A 26,591-nucleotide genomic window follows, 5' to 3' on the forward strand; every position below is an offset into this window, starting at 1 on the left:
ATTGCAGTATGATGTTTACCTATGCCACTCACTGTCACAGTTTCCAATCAGATTCATATTAGCAGATATTATTTGAATGATGCCAGGTAATTCTGAAACATGGCTCTCACTGGAAGCACAGAGGCAGTTTTACACTTACGTTCCAACAGTACAAAACATAGCATGATAATCAGATACCATGATTACTATATAGTTTCTATAATGATTACAGTCTTCTGACATACAGAAGATACTGTTCCTGTTTCAAAGAACATACCATCTAGTAACTTTGTGCATGAAACTCTCAATAAATTATAGACTAGAAGAGGTCGCAGGAGGTCATTTAGATCATCTAAGTGCCCCAAGGAGGGATCCCAGAACAGATATCCTCCAATCCCAAAGAGAGATGAACAGTGCCAATTTCATTCCTGAGATTTGCTTAATTTGTTCTTTAAAATTCCCAGTTACGGGAATTTCACAATCTCCTTAGGCAATAAATGCTACTGATTTGTTATCTTCATTGTTATAATGTTCTTAATATTTGATCCGTATCTTCCTTACAGCAACATAATCCAATTATTTCTTTAGCAGCCTAACAAAAACAAGAACAGGCTATTGACTCACTGCAGAGCTAGGAAACACTACTTTGAGCAGATCAGATGTATCACTTTTGTCTTCTCTTATTCAGACTTACCAGTCTCATATTCTCATATACCACATTTTCCAGATTTTCATAGAATCATAGAATGGCCTGGGTTGAAAAGGACCTCCAAGTTTCATCTAGTTTCTACCCCTAGCTATGTGCAGGGTTGCCAACCACCAGATCAGACTGCCCAGAGCCACATCCATCCTGGCCTTGAGTGCCTTCAGGGATGGGGCATTCACAACCTCTCTGGCCAACCTGTTCCAGTGCATCACCACCCTCTGTGTGAAAAACTTCCTCCTAATATCTAACCTAAATCTCCCTTGTCTCTGTTTAAACCCATTCCTCCATGTCCTACCACTACCCACCCTTGTAAACAGCTGTTCCCCCTCCTGTTTATATGCTCCCTTCAAGTAGATGGCCACAATGAGGTCTCCCCAGAGCCTTCTCTTCTGCAAGCTCAACAAGCCCAGTTTCCTCACCCTTTCCTCACAGGAGAGGTGCTCCAGCCCTCTGATCACCTTACTGGCCCTCCTATGGACCTGTTCCAAGAGCTCTGTGTTTTTCCTGTGCTGGGGTCCCCAGGACTGGACACAGCACTGCAGATGGAGCTTCACAAGAGCCAAGTAGAGGGGGACAATCACCTCCCTCTCCCTGCTGGCCACCCCTCTGTTAATGCAGCCCAGAACAGTTGGCCTTCCGGGCTGCAAGCACACACAGCTGGCTCATGTCCAGCTTTTCATCCACCAGGACCTTCAAAACCTTCTCTGCAGGGTTGCACTCAAGGGATTCTTCCCCCTGTCTGTATAAATACCTGGGAATGCCCTGACCCAAATGCAGTACTCTGCACTTGGCCTTTGCCGAACCTCATATAAGTTCTCAATGGCCCACTTTTCCAGCCTGTCCAGGTCCCTCTGGATGGCTTCCCTTCCTTCCAGTGTATCGACTGCACCGCTCAGCTTGGTGTCATCTGCAAACTTGCTGAGGGTGCACTTGATGCCACTGTTTGTGTCACTGATGAAGATGCTGAAGAGCACTGGTTCCAAGACTGACCCCTGAGGGACAGCACTTGTGACTGGCCTCTGCCCTGACTTTATTCTTTATACTCTCCTCCAGATTTCTGTGAAGCATGGTGTCCCGGAATGACAAAATGTTGAAGTCGAAAATGTTGAGAATAAAATAATTACTTTGTACACTATCAACCAGACTGCTGTTTACAAATCCTGGCATGATATTTACTTTTTGCACAGCAGGAGTATGACATTACTGATTTCCGCTCCTCTTGTGTATCATCATAACTCCTACTTATACAAGAGATCTTCCTGACTTACTAATGCGATCCCGTATTTGTGTAACTGAGACTCCATTTTGAAGAGCAGCACCTTGCTCATCACTTGTTCTTCAGAAACAACCCAGCTACCTATAAAAATTTTCGCTTTCTCTTTGTGTTCACCAGCATATGAAGACCCTCTCATCTCACTGTTGTCTTACTAATGTATTTACTGATACATCTGGCATGATATTATCCAAGTCACTAAACAAATACTGATTATTCTCTATGACAAAGAACATAGTGCAGCTTGTTTCAAACTGTTTTCATACTAAAAATGACCTGCTGATAACCAGTTCTCCACAGAATTCATAAGATCGGTGCATTTGGGAAAGTATTACATTTGACTGTTTTTCTAATTAATTTCTGAAAATTTCATGAAAAGCCTCAAAATAAGTCCTCAAGTATGATATCACTGCCTCAAGGCTCATCCTTCTTTAGAAAGAAACTGGACTACTCTGAAAATATTGCTTCTTTTATTCAGAAACCTATGTTGCTGTCACTTATCTCTAAGCTTTCTTACATTAATTTCAGTTTCTTCCATCAGTTTCTAATCAAGTTATCAACACACAGATGGTACAGGGCTCTCAGTTTTCATTGCCTAGGAATCGATGATTTGGTAAGAGAAAGGTGCACAATAACTTTAGCAAGTTTTTCTTCACTCTCCTGCTCCTAAATTACATCTGTTAAATTTATTTTTGTTATATATATTTTTTCCCTTCCTGTCACAAAGCAGATCCAAGAGTTAAAACTCTGCACATGAAAGAAGCATACAGGCACTAAGTACAAACTGACTGCCTATTCTATTGACTGAAGAAAAGATTTATTTGTCCATTTCCCCACGGCCTTTTAGATTCTGAAAAGAGCCAAGCACTCAGCTCAACAAGAAGGGCTGGATCCTGGCTAGAAGACCATTTCTACTGAATATTTACCTAACAGAGAGCCCATCTGTGCTGAGACACTGCCACCAGGCGAGTGTGCACTTCCTCCTTGCCCCCAAGAGGCAAGTTGTCAGAGGACAACTGTAACCCAGATAGGGCCCAGTAAGCACCCAGCACCCTCTTTCATGCTGAAGTCCAGACCCTCATGGGTGCGTGACTCATTTGCCCACAAGCCCCTTTGTTTTCCAGAACAAGTCAACAAACTGTGTCATCTTGCGCACAAAAGGCTGCCATTTTGGTACAGACATAACCCAGGTGGTATCACTGTATTTGGTCTGTCTGGCATCTGAATCCATACCAATGTTGATCAAGACCTAAAAGTGTCATCTGGTTTCCCAGTATGGGGCTACCATTTTGTCACAGCTACCATTTTGTTAATAACAACCTTGAGATCCCAGCGCACCTTGTGACTGGTTGGCAGGCAAAACTTTGCCTTCCTCTTCACCTGGAATTTTCTCAAGGGCCTTCTTTTATTCCTGATATTTCTGACATATAGTCATGTATAGGAATATATCTAAATGTATTCATACACTACCTTATATACATATTTCTAAATCAGTTTGTATTTGCACAAGAGTATATATATAAGACTGCTTAATAAGAGGTACTGAAATTAACAAAGTTTATCTGTAACTATGACCTATCAATGGTGATCAGCAACAGGAGAGAACAGCACGGAGCTGTGTCAGTGGAGGTTCAGGTGGGTGTTAAGAATATGTTTTTCACCAGAGGGTGGTGGGCTTGGAATAGTAAAGAAATAACAATAAAGAAAATTAAATGAAAACAAAATATAGCTGCAGAACCACCAGCTTACAAGCCTGCCGAAAAATTCCTAAAATATCTGGAGTGATTCAAGTTGAAAGGGATTGGGAGAGTACCAGAGAACAGGTGGGTGCATTAAAAAATGTTATGGCTTGAAGGCAACTAGCTCATTTTGTCAATGTCACCAAAAGACTCTTTCATCTTACTTCAAATCAGCCAGATCACCATACTGTGTTATCACTGGTGCAGTGCTTGGACTTTGCACTCTGCTGCAAAATAGCAGCTATACTGCCTATAAAAAGCCAAATTAAAAATCAGTTTTGCAAAAATGTGTGTGGGAATACCAAGAAAAATTTGCAATTTTTTCTTTTCTTTCTTTTTTTTTTCCTCCCCCCCCCCAAAGACAACATACATCAAATACATTGCAGCTGGGCTAGGATTTTTGGCAGAAAAGCAAATAAATAATTCAGTATGATAAAGGTGGGGGGTTACACTTACCAAAAGACCTCTCTAGTGTGAATTGCTTTTCTGAACCTGAGGCAGAAGTAAACATGCCTCTAGTGAGGAAAAAAATGAAGTCTTGATGGCCAATTCCAGGTCATCTACTCCTAACATATCAGACTGTGCATTACAAACTCAGAATAGGTATGTGTCCTAATGTGACATCCACTGGCTGAAAATAGATGGCAATGGGTAATTCACCTCTTTTCTTCTACAGTTTTGCTGCAGAGCTCTGTTGTTCAGAGCTACACAATTTTCCCCATTACCAGCCGTGAAAAAAAATCCTGCAAGCAATCTCTACTATAGCTGCAACTAATGGCATCTTAATGGACAAGCTCTTCTTGATGCTTGTCTGCACCAGGGCCAAACAAATCTAGTTTGGATTTGTTAAATTATTCTGAGCAGTCATGAACAAAGATCAGCCCTGTTTATATTCTGTCTTCTCTTCTAGTGGCAGAATGGGCCATCCCTCTCTCGATTTCTTGTTTTTATCCCACTGTTCAGTAGAGTTTGTTATTCTCTTACTTCTTCCTGCTGCAGATGGAATGCAGTGTAGCTCTACCCATCCTTTTCCTTTTAAGGGTCTGAGGAAGGTCTCTGCTTCATAGCTGTGACGTGTCTCTTTTTAAAAGCTGTCTCTTAATATAAATAAGGCCTGAGACCTCTTGCTTTGCTAATGTTTGCAACTTGGCCACAACAGCTCAGAAGTTACATCTGATCACAACCTCGGCTGTTTTCAGCAGCACTTTTAACATGCGACTTAGTAAATTCCAAACTCCTTTATAAAGATGTTACAGCTTTTGAAAAGAGGCTTCTCCTTCAAAGTAATGCCCCGAAAAACAGGGATACCATTGCCATCTTGGGCTTTGTAATAGTTCACATACAAGCTTAGGACATTTATTCCTTCACTCTTTAGTCTTTACTACATTATAGGGTATTTTCTGAAAATGTCAGAACCTTCTAGAGTGACAGATGCAACTTCACAAGGTGAAATATAGAGATGCTTGTTTTCATTTCAGTGCCGCATGTATTAATACAAAGTTGGTTCACTTGCAGATAATGTAGCTTGTACTTTGTTGTTTGTAATGATTCAACTGCTACTGTCATTTGCCAGAACACAGATTGATGATGGGACTGATAAATCTGTAACCACCTGGTGCTCTACATATTTTGCGTAGAAGTAGATTGAGATAAACCTTCCAGTGATGTCAGCTGAAAAGAGAAATCGTCACTGGCAACCCCAGGAGAAGATTCCAAAAGAATGTGCCAACTCCCAAGCTGTAAGAATTTTCACCTGTTTAATCCCATGTCTTCTTAATTGCAGGATTATCAACCAGGCCTATGAGTGGTTAGCAGTTAGAACTCTGATACTGGAGATAGGAAACATTTATACATCCCAGCAACATGGATGTGGATAAATAATGGACTTGCTTCAGTAGTGTTACTTCCAACACTATGAATATTATTTCAGCTGTCAGAGCATTGTATTTCTGCAAGTCCCACTTCCCACTCGCCTGACAGCTCCCAGGTCCTTTGATACCTGTTTCATCATGTTCAAATTGCTGCTCTGTGGAAAAATCCTGGTGCAGGCATTGTTGGAGAGTACAATATAAAAATCAGTTTCCCATCCTATGCTACCCTGGACTTTAGGAGAGCCAACTTTGATCTCCTCCGGGATCTACTTGGGGCTATCCCGTGGGCCAGGGTGTTAGAAGGCAAAGGGACCTGTGAGAGCTGGTTAGCATTTAAGCAGCTCTTCTTCAAGATCAGGATCAGTGCGTCCCTGTGACTAAGAAATCAGGAAAAGGTGCCAGGAGACCTGCGTGGATGAGCAAGGAGCTCATGTGCAAGCTCCATGGAAAGAAGAAAGTTCACAATATGTGGAAAAAGGGTCTGACCACTTGGGAACAATATAAGAATGTAGTCAGGGACTGCAGAGATGCGATGAGGAAGGCTAAGGCCCACCTGGAGTTGAATCTAGCTAAGGAGATAAAGAATAATAAAAAAGGGTTTTTTAAGTATGTTAACAGAAAAAGGAAGGCTAGGGAGAATGTGGGCCCCATACTAAGTGAGGGGGGTGTTCTGGTAACAGGGGATGCGGAGAAGGCAGAAATGCTTAACACCTTCTTTGCTTCTGTCTTTAGTGAAAGGGCTCTCCCTCAGGAATCCCAGACCCTGGAGGTTGATGAGAGAGTCTGGGGAATGGGACATTTCCCTTTAGTCAGGGAAGAGGTGGTCCGTGAGTGCCTAGGAAACATTAAGGTCCATAAATCCATGGGACCTGATGGGGTGCACCCGCAGGTGCTGAGAGAGCTGGCGGAGGTCATTGCTGAGCCGCTCTCTGTAATTTTTCAGAGGTCTTGGAGAACTGGGGAGGTGTCTGAAGTCTGGAGGATGGCCAATGTCACTCCGGTCTTCAAAAAGGGCAAGAAGGAAGACCCGGGTAATTATAGGCCAGTCAGCCTCACCTCTGTCCCAGGGAAGGTGATGGAACAGCTTGTGCTGGATGCCATCTCCAGACAACTGGGAGTAAAGGAGGTTATCAGGAGTACTCAGCATGGGTTCACCAAGGGGAGGTCATGCTCGACCAACCTGGTGGCCTTTTATGAAGATGTCACTAGCTGGGTGGATGGGGGGAGAGCGGTAGATGTAGTCTACCTTGATTTCAGTAAGGCTTTTGATACAGTCCCCCATGACCTCCTTATAACAAAGCTGAGGAAGTATGGGATAGATGAGTGGACGGTGAAGTGGATCGAGAATTGACTGACTGGCAGAGTGCAGAGGGTTGTCGTTGGCGGTGCGGTGTCCAGCTGGAGGCCTGTAACTAGCGGCATCCCCCAGGGGTCTGTGCTGGGTCCGGTCTTGTTCAACATCTTCATCAACAACCTTGATGAGGGGACAGTGACCACCCTCAGCAAGTTTGCTGATGACACGAAGCTGGGAGGACTGGCTGACATGCCCGAAGGCTGTGCTGCCATTCAGAAAGACCTGGACAGACTGGAGAGCTGGGCAGTAAGAAACCAGATGAGGTTTAACAAAAGCAAGTGTAGAGTCTTGCATCTAGGTAGAAATAATTGCATACACCAGTACAGGCCGGGGGAAGACCTGCTGGAGAGGAGCTCTGCTGAGAGGGACCTGGGCGTCCTGGTGGACGACAGGTTGGCCATGAGCCAGCAGTGTGCCCTTGTAGCCAAAAAGGCCAATGGCATTCTGGGGTGCATTAAAAAGAGCATGGCCAGCAGGTCGAGGGAGGTGATCCTCCCCCTCTACTCTGCCCTGGTGAGGCCTCATCTGGAATACTGTGTCCAGTTCTGGGCTCCCCAGTACAAAAAAGACAGGGATCTCTTGGTAGGAGTCCAGAGGAGGGCCACAAAGATGGTGAAGGGCCTGGAGCATCTCCCCTATGAGGAGAGACTTAGGGAACTGGGTCTGTTTAGCCTTGAGAAAAGAAGGCTGAGAGGGGACTTGATCCTGGTTTATAAATACCTGAGGTGTGGGAGCCATAGTGGCGAGGCTGGTCTGTTCAGTAGTGCGTGGGGACAGGACTAGGGGTAATGGGCTGAAACTTCAGCATAGGAAGTTCCGCACGAATGTGCACAAGAACTTCTTTACAGTGAGGGTGATGGAGCACTGGAACAGGCTGCCCAGGGAGGTGGTGGAGTCTCCTTCTCTGGAGATATTCAAGACCCGCCTGGACGCCTACCTGTGTGACGTGGTGTAGGGAGCCTGCTTTGGCAGGGGGGTTGGACTCGATGATCTCTAGAGGTCCCTTCCAACCCCTACAATTCTGTGATTCTGTGATCCTCTTTCCTTCCTCTCTGGCTCTAACTGCTAACCTCATGGGCCTGAGAGGCTTTTATCAAGCTTTTAAATTTCTAGGGTCAGCTACACCACAAACAACTGTTTTCCTTCCTTCTCCCCCGTTCTGCCTTCTCGCTTGTTCTTTACCTTAATTTCTTCCTTGTTACCTTGGATGAATGTTGTTTTTTAACTGATACCAACTACATTCCCTTAGATGGCTGCCATTCCTTGCCCTCTCCTCCATCTTTCTGAAATGGAATATGGTGCCATGCTGCTGCTACTCAAATATAACATATCTATATTTGACATAAAATAATCTACACACTAATTACATAGTAGTATCATTAAGGATGGGATTTACTTATAAGCAGCACTTTAACACATTTTAGTAATTGTGATAAGCACTTTGGGTTAATTTAGCATTACTTAGGCTAAGCAGATACTTGATGATCATGGTATAATAATACAATACACAAGGCAGGGTTTTTCCTTGGGGGGGGGGGGGGGGGGGGGGGGGAAGACTGGAATAAATAACTTGAAAGGAAGAATCACAGAATCAAAGAATCCAGAATATCCACAGTTAGAAGAGACCCACAAGGATCACTGAGTCCAACTCCCAGCTCCACAAAGCACCACCCAAATGCAAACCCAATGTCTGAGGGTGGTGTCCAAATGCTCCCTGAGCTCTGACAGCTCAGGGCTGTGCCTGCTGCCCTGGGCAGCCTGTTCCATGCCCACCACCCTCTGGGGCAGAGTTTCCCTCGGGCCTGTCGCTGTCACACAGAGCAGAGCTCAGCACTGCCCTCTGCTCCCTCTGAGGAGCTGCAGCCGCCATGAGGCCTCCCCTCAGCTCCTCTGCTCTGGGCCCAGAGCCCTCAGCTACTCCTCAAGTGTTTTGCCCTATAGAATCTATAGAATCTTCCCTTTGTAGCCCTCCTCGGCATGCTCTCTAACAGTATTATATTACCATAATGTTATTATGGCGCTCAGAGCCGTGCCCAGTGCTGGAGGTGAGGCTGCATTGCACAGAGGAGACAACCTCTCCCTTCGCCTGGCGGCAGTGCTGTACCAGAGGCACACAGGGTATGGTTGGCCCTTTTGTCTGCAGAGCATGAATCTTAGTAAGTAATTTCCCTATTAACATATTTTTTAAAGTCTTTATTCTTCACTTAGTGTATGCAACTTTTTTCTATTTTTAAGTATTTTTCATTATTATTCTGTATTCACACAACCACTTACCTATGTCCCATTTTACTGTAGCACATGACTCTGCCCTACTGAACTATTCTTTCTTTTCTCTTTGCATCAGATGATTAAATAAAACTTGCATTTTAAAGAAAAAGCCTACTCATTTTGGATTGGCATTTCCCAGCTAGTGTTGTGGGGTCAAGAAGTAGCAAAAGCAGTGATCTTTTTTTTTTTTGGATCAAGCTGGGAGCAGATGTACAAGATCTGGCTACATGTCACACTTACTCTTCCAAAGACTAGCTCTTGTTTCCTTCAAGGAAGAAGTCTGACACCATATGGAGGCATCCAGCACATGGAATTCATCAAAAAGACCATTCTGTCCTAAATTATACCAATTCTGGTTTTATATTGTGATTGTTCCTTTTTGTTCTTTCTTCAGCTGGAGGCCTGAAAGTTTTCTGAAATTACCAGTGCAGAGTTTGTAAGTGTTTTTATGAACTGGTACATACTTGCTCAGAGACACTGTTATGTGTCATATGTACACTAAAAGTGGAAATGTAAGAAATTAGAAACACTATTAATAAGAAATGACTTTACCCCAGGGGAACAATGAATGTGTTGTGATTTCCTGTGCTATACAAGAGGTTACTTCGGGTTGTCAGGGGACTGAAGATCAGGAGATTGAAAAATTCCTCAAGACAAAGACATCATTAGACTGTGAAGCTAAGGGTATCGTGATGGTAGTCTAACACATATGGGAGGCTGACATGACTTCCTTAAATGCAGCCATAAACTGTAGAGATCTTTCAGAAAACTGTGTTTTTAGCATTAATTTTACACATTCATCCTTTCACATTTTAACGCAGCAAGATAGAGGCAAGAAGAGCAAACAAAATAAGGTAGAATATCCCTGGGTCAGAAGACAGATTAAAATTCTAGTGGTCTCATCAAAATGTAAAATAATCTTCTAGCTCCTTTTTGGTGCAATATGTTTGCCCACCTGAAAAGCAGTGGGTTGAACTCGATGATCTCCAGCGGACAGTTCCAACCTTTATGATTCTGAGTCTATTGGATGGTCAATAATTGTTGCAAGGTATGGGAGTATTTATTGTATAGGAAGGGTCACCAGGCAGATCTGCAGCTGCACCTGGCAGATACAGGCAGCAGGTAGGAGAATCATGGAATGGTTTGGGTTGGAAGGGACCTTTAAGATCACCCAGTTTCAACCCCCTGCTATAGGCAGGGTCACCTTCTTCTAGACCAGGTTGCTCACAGCCCAATCTGGCCTGGCCTTCAATGCTTCTAGGGAGGGGGCATCCACAACCTCACTGGACAGCTTGTTCCAGTGTCTCATCACCTTCACAGTAAAGAATTTCTTCCTAATACTGGCTTCTATGGTAAATTCAGGCTCAATCTGCCCCACAGAGCATGTTGCAGAGATCATCTAAGGCCTCACACACTCTCCACAAGTGTGCAAATGAGTGAACATGTTCAAAAAACTTCTGAATACTTTCCTGTAATGCTTATGTGTTTCAAATGCTCCTGGGGGGAGTATTCAATCCCATACAAAACCCATGTCATAAGACAAGAGGTCTGGAGTATGGAAAGGAGTGAATGCTTGAGATTTATGCTTACTTGTATCTTTGAGTCTATTTTTAAAACATTTTTTCTTATCTACCAGTTTCACAATTCTCAGTGAAATATAGAAAATAACACATAATAAAGTATTCGGAGTCCAGAGTCTGGAAACATTTGAATACTGCACTGCACAGCCTTTTCAGTCTCTTTTTCTGTCAGATGGTTTTGTTTAGAGACTCCATAATTACCAAAACTGCTGAGTCTGATTTCCTGTGGATTTATATCTTCTAGCTAGTTGGAATATTTAATTTAAAAATTAAATTTATATACATGTGGATTAAAAACAAGACAGACAAAAATAATTGTTTTCTACCAAATAATTTGGTAGTGACATGTAGACTGCCACTCTGAATTGAAAAACTTATCTAGCATAATCAAGTGACTGCAAAAGTTCTAACTCTGTTTTTCTCTTACACTTTTTTTTCTACAAAATTTGATGAAATACACCATTTGAAACCTCGCCTTTGCTTTCAGATTTCCTTGCAATTAGATACCGATTTTAATGACAATTATCTGTGTAAATCTTGTTTCTATGGGGAAATATGGTTTTGGTTCTGTATAACAGACTGACATAACATATTATGGGATAATTTAATACCCAAACTAAATGCAAATATGCTGTAACATTGTGTTTATTTTATTGAGTAAATAAGCTCATATAAAAACAGGTCTTCAAACAACAGGAAAATAATATTATAATTGCAAATGAATTTGCCATGATGAAGAGGACTTTCAAGGCCTGAACAACAGCAGATCTCAATTGGAGCTGTTCAGTGGAAGTGAGCTGTGTTTGTGAATACAGTAATTTGAGACAAAATTGATAGCTTTGCCTTTCAAATCTCTGTTTTCCCTTTTCTAATCATCTCATTGTATATCCCAAGGAATGTTCCTATCAGAAATCAGTTAACAGTTTGATGGAAAAAGGGATATCTATTTTCAAGTAAAAGTCAGATTATTTTATGTTTTCCAAGATTTAATTTCCAGATACGCCTTACAGCTGAATAGTTATAGTTACAACTAGATTCCTTATTCATATAGTCAGAAACTGATCTAATTTTCACCTGATTTTTTATTTTAAGAATCCCAATCCAAATTCTACTTCGTCTCCCATTCAAACATCCTACACAGTTTATTTTGAAGTAAACAAAGAAAAGAAAAGAAAAGGAAAGGAAAAGAAAAGAAAAGAAAAGAAAAGAAAAGAAAAGAAAAGAAAAGAAAAGAAAAGAAAAGAAAAGAAAAGAAAAGAAAAGAAAAGAAAAGAAAAGAAAAGAAAAGAAAAGAAAAGAAAAGAAAAGAAAAGAAAAGAAAAGAAAAGAAAAGAAAAGAAAAGAAAAGAAAAGAAAAGAAAAGGTTTTGGAAGATCACAAGCTATCCTGTAACTCAAACCACAAAAGTGCAAGAAAAAGATCCAAGATTAGATAGTTTATACAGAAATCATTATTAGGCAGAATTCTACTACACATGTTCTTCTGGGAATAAGAAATGGCTTTGAATACACTATGAATTAAATTTTCATTCCTTAACAAAATGCAGTTATTAGTTGTTGAGAACTGCCATGCAATTTGACTGAATTTCAAAAGACAACAAATCTGTAATTTCTAAAGCAAAAGTAAGTAGAATGCAAGTTCCAAGTAAGATGAGATAACTTGGTGTTTTGACATCTTGGTGTTTATCAATATCCAAACCTGACAAAGAGAGAGGAATATTTTGATGGAGGATATAACAGCTGCAAGTGTCTAAAATTCCGTGATTTGGAGATATTCCTTCCTAATCACTCATAACAGACAAGAAACAATTTGAAAAGTAGTCACAAGATTCTCAGAAGAATGTTTGTACTGGTTAAGACCATGCCAAAAAGGATGGATGGTTTTAGAAAAGGAAGAGGAGAAATCTAATTTACGTTGAGCAAAGTTTTTGGCTGAAGTTTTTATCCAGCCACGCAGACTGCAGTCAGCTGAAACATGTATGCAAGCTGTATGAAACTGTTACAAAAGAGAAAGAAAACAGAACCAGTTTTCTGAAACATGCAAATATTTAATTACAGTTTTTAAGAAGAAAATTTATGTTCTGCATACATACGACACATTCATAATTTGCTTATTTCTGAAGGAAATCTTTAAAATGAAATGGTTTTCTTTCAGATTTGGCAACACTCACTGAATGCTTAGTTCAGCATGAAGTTTATCTTTTCAATTTGCCAAAACACAATTAAGAAACTGTTAATTTCAATTACTTGGTCCTTAAAGATAGTTTTCAGAGCTGCCAATGAACTGAAATTCAGTTACATAAAAGTCCAATTACACTGTCTGCAAAACCAACAGAAGAAGCTGTAGCTCTGATAGAAGTTACATAAAGGCAAACTGTAGAGCAAAAAAGTGATTGTGTAAAAAAAAAAAGAAAAGAAAAAGAAAAAAGAAAAAAAAGTCTGCTAGATATGAAAGTTTCTTAGCAAGTAAATTTTTACAGGGATTAAAGGTCAAGTTAAATTGAACCATTAGCAACCTGTATCTACCAGAACTGTGAGATACTATTCTATCAGAGGTTAGGTCTTTACCTCTTCAATGGGGTGGGGCAATAAAAAAAAATATAGGAAGGAGGAAGGCCATGAAAGTGAGACACATTCCTCATGAAAAAACTGGAGTCTTTGATTTCACAATGGTTTATTAAATTGTTCCGCGATTATAAAGTGGTGTGGAGAAGGACAGCAAGCAACTGCTGACCAGTCAATGAAAGTTACTGTTATAACATGAGCTGGTTCTTTGAAAGAATTAAGTTCAGTCAGGATGAGGGAAAATGAGATAGCACAGGGCTAAGCAGGGATGGAGACCTTACCAGGGAATTAAGGCATCCCCCTTGAAAGCGTAGAAAGGAATGGGGCAATGAGAAAGTCTTAGGAAATGAAGTACTTAGAGCATTAAAGTAGCCCAGTTAATTAGTCCAACCAAGTGCTGATGCTAGATGAGTTGTCCTTTGATTCTACCATCTGAAGTCATGCAGTCACTCTGAAGGGCAATTGCACAAAAGGCATAAATGAGAACCAAAAATGGCACTGAAGCTGAGGCCATAGGAGATCAGGATTTTCAAGATGGAGTAGGAAAGGAATTGAATAGGGAGAGTTTGGTCCAAAAATCAAAGTTCTGCCTGAAGGATAAGTATATAGAAACATACCTACATACATGCAGGTACACAAACATAAATAAAACACTACTAAGGTTTGTAAATCCAAGCGTCTAAAGGTGCCAGAATGTTACCTTCAACAAGGCAAACCCAAGAGGTAGTAGTAACAAAGTATTTTTGTTATTTTATGAGTCTCTAATTAACTTGAGTCAAATTCTGACAAGGAATATGTGCCTGGGAGACTAAAAGTTTAGACTGAAATCTTGATGCAGCTGAAGTGGTTGAAATCCATTTGCTTCATTGTATTAAGAAATGCGTAAAACTTACAAAGGCTCTAAATGAAAGCCAGAGATTTTAAAAGCCAGCACCATTTTTGGGGGCACCATTTCAGCTAAGAGAGCTGCATTTGCAACAGGTGCTAATTCAGCTGGAGCCATGAAAACCAAACACATTTAGAAGGGATCTTTAGCTGGGCAACAAGAATGAATAAATAAATGAATGAATAAATAAATAAAGACAATTCAGTGGAAACAGTTTAAAAATATAAAAAACCTTCCTTAGATTTAAAGATGAGAACACAGACACCTGAGCTATCTTCTAAGATGAGACTATTGGATACTGCTGTCCTGTCAAAGTGTAATGACCTTCACAAGAAAACTTAGTTTAAATTTAACAACACAAAAAATAACAAGATGACCTATCAGTTTTGCTCCTCATTGCATTTATAGTATCTGCATTTGTCTACATTCTGTTTTCCTTAAAGATCTGCAAGGTCCATGCCAAATGAGAGCAGACATTAATCTTTGTGACAGGCTTTTTCACTAGGCTGTACATCTTCACAGAAGACTGATACACACTCATGTCACAGACTTTCTGCAGATACTTGGTGCTACTAAAAGTGTACATGGTAAATGGCTACATTCATTACACAACCAAGTGTTATTTGTTGCTTAAACCTATCTGCTGCATAGGCAATCTACCCACCTGCCTTGGGGAACAGAGTAGTTTAGCTGAAAATGATAGCAAACTATCTCTCAAAAAAAAAAGACAGATAGTTGCAGCATAGCGTTTCTGCAGAAGGGAAAGCTTATGCTTCTAATATGGAAACATAATCCATACGCTGTCTTGCAGGCTGCTGCGCTCTCTAGAGGGAACTAATAGCAAAGGAAACTGTGCATTCTACATTTCCCCTCCCCTTCTCAGGACATTAATGAATTCTCAGGTGACTACTGGAATAGTGAAAATATCACTGATGATGACGACACAGTGTTTCAATAGGATGCAGGGTAAAATGGCTAAAAAGATGCTTAGAATCAACCCCAACCATTTTCTTTACTTATCACCAGCTCATTTAGCAGCTTTTATTTTCTTTCCCTATTCTCTGATATATTTCTCTTCAACCTTCAACTTACAGTCTATGCCGATATCAAAAGAATCTAAATAACACAGAATAGGACCTGTAACTAATGAGCATATACATGAACACTGAAGTGGGTAATACAGGAAGAATAATATAATAGCTAGGGAGCAGTAGATAGTGAAAGGTATAACGGCAGTTATGAGAGCTCCAGGAGGCTTATTTCCTCAACTAGCCATATGCTCATTAATGAATGACAGAAATAAAGTGTATTTAGTGAACATACATAATATAAAGGGGTAGGAACATGAGATCAGTACTACTAACTGCATTAAAAATGGTTTCCAAAAATAAACACAATCCTGAATATCATTAAAAGAAGAAAAAAAAAAAAAAAAAACAACAAAAAAAAAAAAAACAAAAAAAAACCAAGTGTACAGGACAGACATCTCCGTTTCTGGCTTCTTTTCATATTTTAAAAGGGAGAGCACCGACTGCCAAATGAAAATGGTATTTTTACAGAATGTGAAGTATACAATATTTCGCATAGCATTAATTTTAACTTAGTCTCTTCAAGTTTTTAAATTCTGCCAATAGAACTGAAGTCTACTCCGTCCTTTTTGCAGCAACACATAGCCAGGTAAACACACGGTAGGAACAGGTTTAACTGCAGTACTTACTTTTGCCTGGTAATGAGAAGTATGTTGACCCATGTCAGTTCACGAATACTTCCTGAAAAAGGAGGTGAAAATCCAGCATTTGAAAGAGTTTCACATATATATTAAAAAAAATAAAAATAAAAAAAAATCCAGAAAGAAAGAAGGGAGAAAAAGAATCCAAAGTAGAAAGCTAAACAAAGAAATAGCCTGTAAGGTTTACAGCTCTGACTGCAAAATATTCAGCCTGGCAGCTCCAGCAGAAATACAACTCTGTGTACTTGTACATGCTCTCCCCATTAGAGGAGGAGTCAGTTTTGCAACACTTATGTTCCTTGCTTGAGGCAAAACAGTGATTCTCTTCAGTACAAGCTATGTTTGCAGTGTGACAGCTTTAAAGGTGAGAGGTGTACTCTGGAGCAGAGGAATGCATCAGCAGAAAAAGAATATTTTAAAGCATTGGCTGCATATGCTACAGGTTGTTGTGGCTCCTTTGAAATGCTTATTGCCTGAATTTTTTTTTATAACTAATAACTCTTTAACATAAATCATGTCTGTAATACCCACTGTGCAACATAAGTCCATGTTTTATAGTCTAGAATAGCAAAAAAATTAATTAATAAAAAATTACAACAGAATGAAAGGTATTGATTACACAGCAAAAAGCTGTCTAAATAGAAAAAAATATATATCTTTTCTGGTACTTTTGTTAGCTTTTTCTTCTGCTTTGAAAGTAATTTCAGATCATGCAATGGTGCTTCAAATTTTACTAACATATTAAATTATTTACATCAACCGCTCCTCACCTGAAGGCATTTTTACATATTTTTATTAAGGCTTTCATTGATCCATATTTTTATATTATCTGTATTCAAGTCAGTGAATAGAAAATAAAATGCATGCATTTGTAGTGAAAAGCAAGAAGATTGAGCAAGAACATTCTTTTTCATAATGAAGCAAGACTTTGTGATGTGGGTGTTCAGTTGTTATTATAGTCAAGTCTTTCTAGTCAAGGCCAGAACCGGTCATATTTTATGACTAAATGGACATTGTGTGGAATATTTCAAACAATCAATAATCTTACAAACAGCTTCTCGGCAAGACAGGCAGGCATTTTTGAGTAAGGAATATATACCTGGCAATCTATTCATACAGAGTTTATAGAACTTCAGCTTTTTTTTCAGTGCAGAGGGACTAAACTAACTGCTGCAGAGAGGACGTTTCACTCTGCCCCCACTTGCTTTGCCCCTTTGTCTGCTGAGTTACCCATGCAAAGCCAGGTTAGGACAGTTTAGAGAGCTAAAATGGTAGACCTATTATAAATTTCTGAACGCACTCACTCTGAGGTCAAACAAATGCTCGCAATATGGGAATGGAATGCATATCTGGCAATAAAGTTTCAGTCTATGGTATCATAAAACTATGCCCTAAAATATCAGTGTGTTCAGCTAGCTGCAGTCAAACTCTTCCAGTGACTTTTCTGAGTAGAAAAGGTAAATAGGGAATGTGTGTTTAGGAGGAGGCTGTCTCCTCAGAAATGAGAAAAGGAATAGACAGTGGAACCTAATAGGTATTTCACAAGGCAGAACAAATGCATCAGGCTATGTTTTGTTTTTTCTTTATTTCTGAATCCGCTTGCTGCTGTTAAATAGAGGGAGATCAGATCAGAAGAAAGGGTGAGAGAGATAAGATCCTGCAGAGGGCAGAGATTTTCAAAATGAAGGCGAATCAAGGAAGTACTGGTTCACATCATCACTGTGTTAATTTCTCTAAGAGGACTGTAATAATATTAAGGGTCCGCACGTATATATCTTCTCCTAACAAAAACAGGCTATATACGCCTAGGATCCGGGTGAAGGGAATAAGACAGAACACAAACTGAATCACCAATGGCTTAGTGAAAGACAAGATGAGGGACATGAGTTAATAACTATCACTGAGATCTGTAACAAGGATAACTTTAGACATTTATACCTGCACAATCTATTTTATAGGTAGCTGATGCAATGCAACCTTGGCAACTGCAGCAGCAGACAGTACAGTGTGAGACAGTTCTTAAATATTTCTTCAGCATTTTGAAGTATTTTTTTTCAGCTTTTAATAAGCACCAGTGAGCCTGTTATGCTACTAGCTACACTAAAGCCAGTCAGGCAAGTCTGTACAAGCATACTTAGTCTCCTGTGGAATACTGCCAAGAAAAGACAACTGTGATCCCTGCAGCGCAGGATTAAGGGGAATATTTAAGGTAGCAGTAAAATCTCATAGGCACAACACACAGCACAGCCACGTACAAGATTCTTTCAAACTAGGATAGGCGAAAAGCAAAGTTACCAAGATGAGGTGAAGGATCTAAAGTCTACCTATTACACAATGACTAACATAACTTGGCTGGCTGAATCTGGCAAAATAAAAGCTCACGTGGAAAAGGTACAGGCACTTACATGCCCTTATGAAGATGATGTATGCCTATCAATACAAAAGTACGTGTTAGACCAGTCCAGTAGCTGCTTAAGCTGAAGAAAGCAGCTGGAGCAAATAGAAACAGAGCGCAGATATAAAATGAGGCAGGAAAGTAAAAGCATACTTAGCCACCAGCATGTGAAAAAAAAAGAGCTGACTTCCAACAGGGTAAAAAGAAGCATGGCTCTTTGAGAATAGAGTTCGGCAAGTCTGTGGAAGGCATTATGGGCTTGACTCATTCCTCATCATGTAATGGTGGATCCACTTTAGAAATGTGGTTTAGGTCAGTGAAGAAAGATTATTATGTGACTGGGCTAGAAACCTAATAGCTTCATTCCCAGAGATTCATTTATTCAGAAAAGATAGGCTTGTTAGCTTAAAATCAGCTGATAAATTCCAAAGAGCAGTCCTTACATTAGCATCAACAGATCATCTGCGGAAAGGAGGGCTTAGAAGAGAGCACGGGCCTAACTTCATTTTCACTATAATGACATTTGCACCACTGTAATCTCACCAGCCTTAGCAAAGTTATTTTGCATTGCAGCTCGTATCAGCCTCCTCAAACTCAAATTCAGACTTCTCAATCATAATTTTGCTGCCTCTCTACTGTTACAATAGTAACACTGGAAGGAAGGTAGAAAAGGGGATGAAACTTGGAGGAACCAATAAAAAGAAGCAACAAGGTTTTAGGAAGAAAAACACTAAAAGGAACTTTGCAGGCAGGCAGACTGAAAGAGCATATTAAAAGCAACAAGCAGTCTGTGTTCTTGGTTGTTTTTCTTCACCCGTAGCCTTTATTAAAAATACTCTCAAGCTTTCCTCAATGAGAAACTGCTTGCGTAGAGATTACAGCTGTTTGTTCCTGCCCTTCTTTTCTCCCTGCTCCCTTCCTCCCAGAAAGCAGGGGAAAGCAAACAGGACAGGCCTCAGCTTCTTAAATGTAGAGAAAAGAATAAAAGAAGTAAGAATTCAGAGAGCAACACTTGTTTCCTGCTGCCTTCTTTCCTTACCACAACTTCCTTTGAAGAAGCATCTGCCAAAACCCTCATGTGTCTTTTTACAGACAGACAAAATGTATTTGGCATGGACATTTTTGAACAAAAGAAGATGTGGCAAGTGATATGACCCCTCACTCATTCTCACGGGACCTCAACGGTCCTGCCCCTTTACTGGTCATGTACACACCAGAACAGCAGTGCCTAGGAGCAGAATGTCTTTAGCCCACAGTGCTGATCGTTCTGGAAGAGATGTAGCTCAGAAAGGCCCATGAGAATGGCTGAGATCTGAAGATGTGCCTTCTCATGTACCAAAAATAAGCTCTTCCCTACTTCAAGATTTTTGGTCTCAGACAAAAAGCACTTAGAACTGCTTTATTTTCAAGATTGCTCATAACACATTTCCAGCCTTTACATTTGTGTATCTTCCTCAGCATCCTTTGCTATTCTCAAAGCCACAGTCACTTCGGTGACTGCAGGCCTTGTGCTCCACTCAGCAGCGCCCAGACCAGCGCAGCAGTCTGCAGTTAGGGCACCTCATTTTTGCACTCCTGTTATCTGTGCAGCTACACAGCAGGAGTCCCAGCACTAGTAGTTACTGATATGATGTACACTGATTTTACAGGGCTCTGACTGGAGAGACTTCACTGCAGCCTTCCAGTACTTGAGGGGAGATTATAAGCAGGAAGGGGAGTGACTTTTAAGATGGTTTGATAGTGACAGGACAAAGAGGAATTACTTTAAAAAGGGGAGAATTACAATATGAGTCCGAGAGACATTCTTTATGCAGAAAGTGGTGAGGTGAGGTTCTGTCACTGCTGCCCAGAGAACAGTGGTGCTCCATCCCTGGAAGCACCTAAGACTGGGTTGGATGAGGCCCTGGTCAGTCTGAGCTGGTGGGGACTTAAGATCCCTTCCAACCGAAGACATTCTGTTATTCTGTGATTCTATTAATAACGTGTTTCATGAGAAAAGATAGCAGAGCTTGGGATATGTGAATATTTCACCAGCCATAAAATTTGCCTTCTTTACCCTCAGGCATGCTGGTGATCTTTACATCACTGTGCAGTGGATGATTAAAGAATGGGCCCTCACTCAGTATGACCTTTGTGTCATAGGCACACCGGAGGCCCAGCAGGGGTTCAGCTATGGGGAGCCCAGCAGCGGCAGCAGGTGTGCCTAACTGTGACAAAGCAGCAGCTCACATGGACCAGGTAGGACTTCCTGGTCTGAGCGATACACATTGCTGGGGTAAACCTGACATGTGACTGCGACAGGTAGGACTTTTGCCAGAAGTGAGGTAACTTCTAATCTTGTATGAAAGTTGTCCTTTAACTACCAGCTAACAAAATATTCAATCTACTGCATGTGCGCATGCCTTCAGCCAGTGTGACTCCTTATCTTTGTTGGTGTATTAGGTTTATCTCGTGAGGTTCTTGTGGGACGGAGGGCAGGGGGGTGCTACAGGGGTAGCAGAGCAAAGCCCAGCACTGCCCCATGTGAGATTAGAACTGGCTCCAGCTGCTCCAAAGGGGACTAAGGGCTGGCAGACTGAGTGATAAGTGACACTGTATGTGCCCTGGGAGAGCAGACTGAAGGAAAGAAAAGACTGCTGTAGAATAACAGTTGGGAGAGAGGAGTGAGAAAATGAGAGAGAAGAAACCCTGCAGGCACCAAGGTCAGTGCAGAAGTAGGGCAAGAGGTGTTCCAGGTGCAGAGCAGAAGTCCCCTAGTGCCCAGAAGAGGCCCAAGGTGCACAACATACAGCAGGTCTCCACATGCAACCAATGGAGCAGCAGTGCAGCAGTGGATGAGGCCTGAAGGAGGCTGCAGCCCATGGAAATCCTGTGCAGGAGCAGACCCGGACCAGAGCTGCAGTCCATGGGGAGGAGCCCTTGGTGGGGCCGGGAGGCTGGGGGAGCAGTGCTGGAGCACTACCTGAAGGATGGGCCCTGTGGTATAGAGCTGTGCTGGAGCAGCGTTTGAAGAGCCGCAGCCTGTGGGAAGCCCAGGAAGACCAGTTCAGAAGGGACCCATGTTAAGCAGGGGCAGAGTCACGGGGGAGCAGCAGCTGCTGACCACAGCCCCCATTCCCCATTTCTCTATGCTGCTTGGGGGTAGAAGGTGGAAGAGGGTGGACAAGGGAAAGGTGTTTTTTGCTTGCTTTTAGGTCACTGCTCTGGTCAGTTAGTAACAGCCAATAAATTGCATTAATGCTGAGTGTGTTTTGCTCATGAAGTTAATTGAGTTAATCTGAACTCATGAGCCTTTCTTTCATCATATTTTCTTGACATGTCCTTTTAAGGAGGGGGAGTAAAAAAGCAGTGTGGTGGAGCTTAGCTGCCCATAGTTTTGAAATGACCATGGTTGGTATAGTAGAGAAAACTGGGCTGCTACTAGGTTAGCTGCAGTGAGAAGACTCTAACTATGATGGAAAAAGCAAAAGCTCTTATAAAGCCTGAATAATTTTTTAGTTCTTTTAATTTTACTGGAGTTGCTTCCATATGTTTATTTTTCTTTTGAAATTGTATTTGTTACTCATTTATATATCCTTCTTATATAAGAATATTCCTATAATCATTGAATGCTGTTACATAAGAATTACTCTTATCTTGTGATGTCCAGTGTACATACAAAATATCCTCCTGAATGTTGATTCAGATAAAATATCCTTTTCTTCTTGGATGGGATTGACGTACCATGTGGCAGCTTGCTATTTCATTAAGCCATGCCTGATCACTTAACTGCTTCCTAAAGAAATTCTTGAAATTTGCTATTTCTTTTGGCTGTGGACTTACAACAAACACATCCCTCTCCTGGATGCTTTCTCTAAGCATCTCATTCTCATCTCATTCTCTTGCAGTCTTCACATAGTTTAATTATGGTTATTATTAGAACAGTTCTGGAACACAGATCTGGAAAGGACAGATCACATCCTCTATCTGTATTTTATTTATTTATTTATTTATTTTTAAATTAATTAATTTATATATATATATATATATATTAATCAAAAATTCTCATTTCTTCCATTCAAAATGTCCCAAAAGTTTCTACAGCTTATATGGGAGGGCATGCAAGGAGGGCAATTCCAGTATGTGAAGGGGACTTACAAACAGAAGAGAGAATGAACTTTTTACACAGTCTGATTGTGACAACTCAAGGGGAAATGGCGTCAAACTGAAAAAAGGAGATTCAGGTTAGATGCTAGCAGGAAATTCTTTACTCAGAGGGTAGTGAGACACTGTCATAGGCTGTACAGAGAATCTGTGGTTGCCCCATCCCTGGTTGTGTTAAGGCTAAGTTGGATGGAATTCTGGGCAGCCTAATCTGGTGGGCGGCAGCCCTGATTACAGCAGGAGTTTGAATATGATGGGAGGCAACCAGTCAGTCCATGGCAGGAGGGTTGGACTCGATGATCTTTAAGCCATTCCACGATTCTGTGATTCTGTGAATATCAGTACTGCCAGAACAAGTATGTCTGGGGAGTTCCTAAAGTATGTTGGAGATGAATTCCTGTCAGAAGTGCTGAGTTAGCCAACAAGGAAGGATGTGCACCTAGATCTGTTGTTTAAGAATAAGGAAGGCCTTACGGGAGAGGTGATTGTAGGTAGCTGTCTTGAGAGATCTTGGCCTCCTTGGACCTCACAGTTGGAGGACCATGACTGGGGGAGCAGTGACGTTCCATCTGTGGTCAATGAAATTGTAAGGGAACAGTTGGATCAGATCACTCAACATTCAGAAGTCCATGGGACTTGATCAGATTCAATCCAGAGTGCTGAAAGAATTAGATCTCTCTCAATGATATACTAAAGGTCATGGGAGATTGGGGAGGAAGCTAGACAATTTTATGCCTATCTACAAAAAGGGCATGAGAAAAGATCCAGGAAACTGCAGACCTGTTAGTCTAACCTCAGTCCCTCAAAATTTATGGGAATATCCTGAGGGATACAGAAAGCCAATGAAAGAACAAAGCTATTATCAGGCTTAGTCAACTTAGGCTCATCCAGGGAAAAGTCCTACCTTAGAAATTTGATCTCATTCAATAAGGTCACTTGTTTGGTGGATAAAGGGAAGACAGAAGACAACATATTTCTGGATTTCAGAATGGCCTTTGATACTGCTACTCACAGCATCCTTCTGGACAAATTCTCCACCTGTGAGATAAACAGGTTCACACTGATCTGGGTGGTGACTTGTCTCAACAGCAGAACTCAAAAGCATTGGAGTAAATGGGGCTACATCTGGCTGATGACCAGCCAATAGCTCAGTTCTAGTACCAGTCCTGTTCAATTTGTTTATCGATGATCTGGATGTGGAATGCATTCTCAGTAAGATTCCAAAAGTCACTGAACTGTGAGGTATGGCTGATTCTCTGTAGGGATGGGATCATTCAGAAGGATCTAGATAGACTGGAGCTTTGGGCAATTAGCAATGGCATGATGTTCAGCAGAACAAAACGCTGGGTTCCTGAACCTGGAATGGAACACTGCTGTACAAAGATATAGATTGGAGATGAGTGGCTGAAAAGCAGCTCAGCAGGAAGGGACCTGGGGGTGCTTGTGACAGCAGCTCAGCATGACCCAGCAGTGTGTCTGGGCTGCCAAGGTGGCAAAGCACAATGTAGGGTGCACTGAGCACAAAATACCCAGTCAGTCACAGTAGGTGACTCTCCATCTGTATTTTGTGTTGGTGTAGCCTCACCTGGAATTTTGTGCACAGCTCTGGGCTCCACAAAACAAAAAGGGTGTTAAGGTCCTTGCAGGAGTTTCATGAAGCAGCAAGGCTGGTAAAAGTTCTGGTAGGCATGTCTTGTGAAGAGAAGCTTAGGACACATGGGTTGTCTAGTCAGAAGAAAAGGTGGCTGAGAGGCCTCATTGCTCTCCATAACTTCCTGAAGAGGGAGTCACAGAGAGAGGAGCTGCACTCTGCTCCTGGGAACGAATAACAGGATGGGAATGGCACTTAGCTGAGCCTGCTCCAGGGGAGGTTCAGACGGAACATCAGGGAAGAGGTCTTTATTGTGAGGGTGGTCAAATGCCTGTCAGAGTTCAGGAAGCATTTGGATAATGCCCTCAATAATATGTTTTAACCTTTGATTAGTCCCAAGGTGGTTAGGCAGTTGACTAGATAGTCTTTCTAAATGCCATCCAACACATCCTGACTGATGGTTGGTTTTGTTTGTTTCAGCTACGAACAGAAATGTTTCTATTCTACAGCAGTTTGGTTGACATGAGATGCACACATTCAAGTACTGGTTTAACAGCATAAGATTGTTGAACTATACAGTGCCATCAACACAAGGTAGTAGTTAACACAACTACATGTTTCTCAGTAAAAGTGGTAAATGACAGATCAGCCAACCCCATCAGAGTTTAACTGTTCTCACCTCTTTGATCTGTAACTGGAGTTGTGCCTGTCATACAGGGAGTTGTTTCTTATTATTACTGATACAGAAAGTCTATCTACATTTCTAAACCACCAAGCATTGCCACAAAACTGTACATTCAGTTAAAACAGTCTATCTACTGGAATCTCATGTTGTCTGAAAAGATGAATAGAAAAAAACAGGCTTTCAAAGATGTGTCTCCTACTTACTTATGATTTCTGCTAAATTCAGTCATTCTCCTGAAGTGTTCTAAGAAATGGTCTCATCCAGTATTATAGGGCAGACAGCTTTTTAAAAGACAATAAACACAAAGAATACTTAATTTCTAACTTATGTGATTCTCTTAACAACACTAGTGGAAAGAATGAATTTCATGTATTACCCTCTTTTTTCTTTTTCTTTTTTTTCTTTTTTTTTTTTTTTTTTCATTAATTTTTAACCCCTGGTTTAAAATGCAGGAGTATTAGAACTGTCTTGAGTCATTTGCTCCCTAAATCTATGCTAAATTATTGAAGCAGATGAAGAAATGAATCCATGGCATACGAAATACTTGGAGGCAGATCTAAATAATGATAATGAGATTCCTCTATAATCTGTTTGATTTTGAATGTGGCTTAATACACTTACCAGTCCTGTTCTGTTGATGACCATCAGTTTAAGCCCTATGGTGAAGAGCATTGCCTCCTGAGTATGTTTAAATTCATACAGTTATAGAATCATAGAATGACTTATGTTGGAAGGGACCTTAAGGATCATTAGGATTGCCAATCACTTGTTCGCACTGCCCAGGGCCTCATACAGTCTGACCTTGGACAGCAGGGATCCAAAGCTTCTCTGGGCAGCCTGTGCCAATGTCTCACCAGCCTCTGAGTAAAAGATTTATTCCAAAACACATATTTCTACTATTTTAGTTTAAAACCAATAGAAAGTTGATCTCCCTCCTTTTCATAAGCTCCTTACAAGTACTGGAAGGTCACAGTAAGATCTCTCCAGAGCCTTCCCTCCAGGCTGAAAAAGCACAGTTCGCTCATTCTTTTTTCATGAGAGGTGCTCCATTCCTCTCATCATCTTTGTGACTCTCCTCTGGATGTATTCCAACAGCTCCACATTCTTCTTGTGCTGGGGGCCCCTGGCCTAGATGCAGTACTCCAGCTGGGGCCTCATGAAGGAAGAGCAGAACAGGACAGTCACCTCCCTCATCCTGCTGGACACCCCTCTTTTGATGCAGCCCAGGATACTGCTGGCCTTCCAACATGCAGAAGTACACTGATGGCTCATCTCCAGCTTCTGGTCCACCAAAATCCCCAAGTCCCACCCCACAAGGCTGCTCTCAGTTAGTTCTTCCCCCAGTCTGTACTCATCTCTGGGATTGCTTTGACTCAAGTGCAACTCTTTGCACATGGCCTTGTTGAACTGCATTCGGTTCACCTGGGTCCGCTTTTCAAACTTGGATGGCATCCCTCTGGATAGCATCTTTTCCTTCTATTGTGTCAACTGCACCACTCAGCTTGGTGTCACCAGCAAACTTGCTGAGTGCACGCAATCTCTCTTTCTAGGTCATCAATAAAGATGTTGAAGAGCACCAGTACACAGACAGACTCCTGAAGCACACTTCTCATCACCAGCTTCCACCTGGGCATGGAGTCTTTGTCCATAATCTTCTGGCTCTGACCAACTAACTCTTTATCCACCTAATAGTCCAGCCTTTGAACCCATATCTTTCCAATTTAGAGATAAGGTTTGTTGCAGGACCATATCAAAGGCCTTGCATAAGTACAGGTAGATGATATCAGTTGCCTTTCCTTTGCCATCACGCCATCACAGAAGGCCATCA

At 41.3% G+C, this 26,591-nt stretch overlaps 1 protein-coding gene across 3 annotated transcripts in view; it reads right to left on the reverse strand.

Moving 5' to 3' along the window:
• The window catches only part of PRLR (prolactin receptor), a 165,635-nt gene that overhangs the window by 75,312 nt on the left and 63,732 nt on the right, over window positions 1-26,591 (reverse strand). For all 3 annotated transcript variants that reach the window (XM_072359386.1, XM_072359387.1, XM_072359385.1), the window contains one exon: window positions 15,938-15,989. The gene's annotated coding sequence lies outside the window, so the exon portion shown is untranslated. The remainder of the gene's footprint in view (window positions 1-15,937; window positions 15,990-26,591) is intronic.

Source organism: Excalfactoria chinensis, chromosome Z (genome assembly GCF_039878825.1).
Source record: "Excalfactoria chinensis isolate bCotChi1 chromosome Z, bCotChi1.hap2, whole genome shotgun sequence".
NCBI classification, from domain to species: Eukaryota; Metazoa; Chordata; class Aves; order Galliformes; family Phasianidae; genus Excalfactoria; species Excalfactoria chinensis.